The sequence below is a fragment of the Cicer arietinum genome, chromosome 6, assembly GCF_000331145.2.
Source record: "Cicer arietinum cultivar CDC Frontier isolate Library 1 chromosome 6, Cicar.CDCFrontier_v2.0, whole genome shotgun sequence".
In the NCBI taxonomy this organism is placed as follows: Eukaryota; Viridiplantae; Streptophyta; class Magnoliopsida; order Fabales; family Fabaceae; genus Cicer; species Cicer arietinum.
In genome coordinates this window covers 35,834,977-35,839,839 of record NC_021165.2, presented here as the reverse complement: position 1 = coordinate 35,839,839, position 4,863 = coordinate 35,834,977, and positions in this window count along the sequence as shown.

Sequence of the window (4,863 nt, the reverse complement as noted above, 5' to 3'; positions counted from 1 at the left end):
TGTTCGTTTGATTTAGATTGACAGATTAAATTCGATCAATTATTGATTCAACCAATGATTAAGTCGTCAACGTTGCAGATCTAGAGGCACGAGTATTACAATAATCACTTTGATTTTGTCATATTATTTGTAGGCATTGTTCTATTCTTATGCTATTGACTTGGATGTTGTGAGTTTGTTCAAAAATTAATCATTTTCGTTTTTAACGGTGTTGAATTTGTGTTTGTATCTAATGTATCATATCAATTTGAATGAATATTGTTTTCTTTTTGTAAAAAAAAAAATAGTAATTAATATTCTTTTTTATATAGAAAATAACGTTCATCCAAATGCTAACATGAAAATAGTATAATCAAATTGATTATGGGTTAGGACATTGCATTTTCATATTTTAAAATCAATAAAAAAATAAAAGACACGTTAGCAATACACATAAATATTGTAGAATCTAATGAGAAATTATCTAATAAAAAATTTAATTTTAACTATCAAACTAATTTCTTCTATATATGGTCAACGATTAAGAAAAATGTAAGATCTACACTCTTTAATCTTATCCATCTTCGAAATAAAATAAAATTTATTGGTATTCACTCATATCGATTATAGGTGGTATTTGACATAATCGATTCAACCACTTGTTAACAAATCATTTATAAAATTCTGAAAGAACGTTGAATTTAGTGATAACCTCCATAAGTCTTTTACTTAAAATAAAGTAATGATTAAACGAATAATTCTCATACATTCAACAAACACAAAGTAATTCATCTTGAAAGATAAAAAGTTAAAATAAATATATTCATGTAAAAATATTATTTTAATAAGACCTATTGATGACTCTTCATCATATGCATATTTTCCCACTGTTTTAGTCTTATTTATCCTCAATCATCAGTTAAATTAAGGATTTATTTGATACATTTTGTTGATTTTTGTTCTTTGAGTTAATAAAATGTTTTTTGTTTTTATTTCGTTGATTAAGTAGGAATTTTTCGTAATTTTACATTGCATTTTGTTTTAGTGCAGTGCTGAATTTTGGTGAAAAATCAACATGATATATGTGGAGTATTTCAGCCATATCTGGAGTTCTAGATGTCCAATTAGTGTCACTCCAAGTGCTAATGAACGATACGATCCATATCTACAACTTTCATGAAGATACTGGGACCAAATTCAGACGCAAAAGATGAGAAAAATGCAAAATACATCAGACAGCAGATGTTGTGCACCTGGAGCGCGCCCTGCGCGCCTGGAGCGCATTTCTCGTGTTTCAGTTCTGTCAACACGGGCCTGGAGCGCGCCCTAAGTGCCTGGAGCGCATTTCTCGTGTTTCAGTTCTGTCAACGTGCGCCTGGAGCGCGCGACGCGCACCAACAACCATAAAAACGCATATTTTTACTGTTTTAGGGATCTTTTTGACTCTGGGGAACTTGGGAGACTTGTGTCCTAGCATAGAAACTCAAAGATGGGCGTTTCTAACGCCATTGAAGCAGTTTTATCAAGAATCATCCATGAATCATTCTTGTAATTCTTCTTTAATCCTTATCTTTTGTATCTCTGTCATGAGTAACTAAACCCTATTTGTTAGGGATGAGTGTAACCAAATGAAACCCTTATTTTTCTGATTTGATTTCTAGTTATATGAATGAGTTTATTGAATTGTTTTTCTCATCTCTGTGCTTAATGCTTTTTATTGGTTGATCAACATTAAAATGTTCTACGATTTGTATTTTGAAACGGAAGTGGATTTTACAAATGCTTGAGATGAGAAATTCATGAATTTGTAGTTTAGGGATAGATGCCGGTCATGAAACCAATTAAATTAGTTGCAAAGCAATAATTTACAAGAGAATTTCTATACGGTAATGCTTAATTCTAATCTTAAATCCACTAAGGAATTAGGGGTTACTTTGGAATTAAAGGTTCTGTCACTAAGACATTAGGGCAAGAATAATAAAGAGAATTCGGTAATAATTCAATAAAGGAATTCAGTAACTAGGATCAAATTAGACGCCAAGGTTGAATTCGAAGTGAAACTCATCCCTGACATTTTTCTCATTATAAAAGATCAATTTTATTATTGTTGTTAATTTCAAACATTATTTCAATCAACTTGGGAACCTTTTTGTTCAATTCTAGTAATCAAATATAATTCAATAGTAAAACGCAATCCTTGAGTTCGACACTCGATACTACCGTTTTATTATTACTTGCAACGATTCAGTACACTTGCTGAAATGCTATCAAGTTTTTGGCGCCGTTGCCGGGGATTGCCATATCACTATTGAATTTAATTTATTTACTGATTGAAATTTTTTGCTCTACAATAAAATTTTTGATATTTTTTTTATTTGTTGAACTTGCTAATGTCATGTCTAGTGGTTTGTCTCTCCTTTGTTTGAGATAACTATTCGTTGTAGAGCATGGAAGATTATACTGATGATATTCTACTGCAATTATATGAAGAGTGTGATACTTGTCTTATATCTGGTATATGTCGCATGATTGAGAGACAAATCTTGAGTTATACATTTTTAAGATATCACCCTCAGATCCCTCTGATGAAGCCTCTTAGGTGTAACTTTTGCGGAGAAGCACATAAGAATGGAAAGTGTGCTGATGACCTTGCCGAACTAGTAGAATATGAAGATTTTTTTTTGAAAGTCACAGAAAACGACGAGCGTTACATTAAAAAGATCTATTGGGAACAAACTATACCTCCTAAAATTCTATCCAAAGAATCAGATGACAAAGACTTTCACATTACGGACGTTTTGGTTGAATTCATGAAGAATAACATGGTTTCAATTGAAAGATTTGAAACTCAATGTGAGAGGTTATTTGAACAAGTGGTTAAGTTTGAGAAGATGGAGGAGAAGTTGAAGATTGAAGATAATTTCATTGTTGTGGTAGAAGAAGATAAGCAAGAGGAAAAAACGAACGAGGAAAAGAAAAAAGAAGAGATTGATAAAGTTCGAGACTCAATCTATGCCTTGTTCATCAATGTCCAATTGAAAAGGACATGGAAACAACATCTTTTATTTCTTAAGTTCATGGAATTTCTACCAAACAAAAAGAAAAAGAAGGATGATTTGTTCTTCCTGTCATATATGCCACCTTGACAGTAGTTGAGACGTCAAGCTCAAGACACTACGAGATCATGGCATCAAATGAACAAATGATGTTGTATGACAGAGGTGGTGGATCAGCAAGTGGTGTATTGGAGTTGAATGTTATGGATGGATTGGTCCCAAGCAGGTCATTCTCAAAACAGATAGAAGATGTTATTGCCATTGAGATTAAGAAAGGAATAGCAGCTCTAAATATACAACCCTCGGCAACCCCTGTCAAATTACTAAGGCAGACTAGCTGTAATCTTTGTGGAGGAGCACATAAAACTAGAGCATGTGAAACACGGGATGACAATGAGTTAGAAGAACTAGAACAGGTGAATCTTGTTGGTAATAATGGGAGGCAGAATAACCCCTACTCTAATACGTACAATCCTGGTTGGAGAAATCATCCAAATTTTTCCTGGAGAGATCAGCAAGGTGGTTCTCAGGGTCAACAAGAAGCTCAAACGAACCAATTTCCACCTAGAAAGGCTGCTTGGGAGAGTGCCATGGAGAAATTAGTGACAACCACAAATTCTTTCATTGAAGAGTCAAGAGCCATCCAGAAAAATCACTCTGCATCCATAAAGAATCTGGAAACTCAAGTGGGTCAACTTGCTCAACAAATGGCACAAAGAACGACTGGAAATTTTCCTAGTGACACAGTTACAAATCCACGAAATTATGTTAATGTCGTGACAACAAGGAGTGGCAAGGTAAGTGAACAAGTACCACTTAAAGTCAAACGAAGTGTAAGCACTTCAAGCTCGACCCACTAAGAAGAAACAGTCACACCGACCTTAGTGGAAGAGCACACCACTCTTGAAAAGGAGGAAGAACATGTGGTACAAAAAAGGGAACCACTGCCAAAACCAGAAATTCGACTTCCGTTTCCTCAAAGGTTAAAAAAGGAAGAAACAGAAAAAAAATTCGGTAAGTTCCTTGATGTTTTTAAAAAATTACAAATTAACATTCCTTTTGCAGAGGCACTAGAACAGATGCCAACATACGCCAAGTTCATGAAGGAGATTCTGTCGAAGAAAAGAAAAATCGGTGGTGAAACAGTGATGCTAACCGAAGCATGTAGTGCTATACTACAGAGAAAACTTCCGCCGAAGCTCAAGGATCCTGGAAGCTTCTCAATCCCGTGTGCCATTGGAAATAGAACTTTTGGGAAGGCTTTGTGTGATCTTGGGGCTAGTGTAAGTCTTATGCCTCTTTCCATATACAAAAAACTGGGCATTGGAAAAGTCAAAGACACACAGCTGATGCTACAATTTGCGGATCGCTCAATGAAACACCCTTATGGAGTGGTGGAAGATGTGTTGGTTAAAGTGGATAAGTTCATTTTTCCAGTGGATTTCATGGTACTAGACATGGAGGAAGACAATGACATTCCTTTGATTTTGAAGAGACCGTTCTTAGAAACAGGGCGAGCTATGATTGATGTAGAAGATGACACCTTAACCTTTAAGGTAAATGAGGAAACAGTTACATTCAATATTTTAAAACCCATGGAGCATTCAAACGAAAGAGAAGGGTGCAACCGAATTGAGATTTTTAATTCGATAGTCGATGAAGAAGGTGAACATCAAGGACACATTATGCCATTAGAAAGATTGTTATGCCTACCCCAAGATGTTGTTAAAGAAAGTAAAGATCTGAAGGTGAAAGAGGTTTTAGCCATGTTAGAAGCATCACCATCTTACTCCCCCCGTTTCCCCACTACATGGGAGGGGTTGAAAAG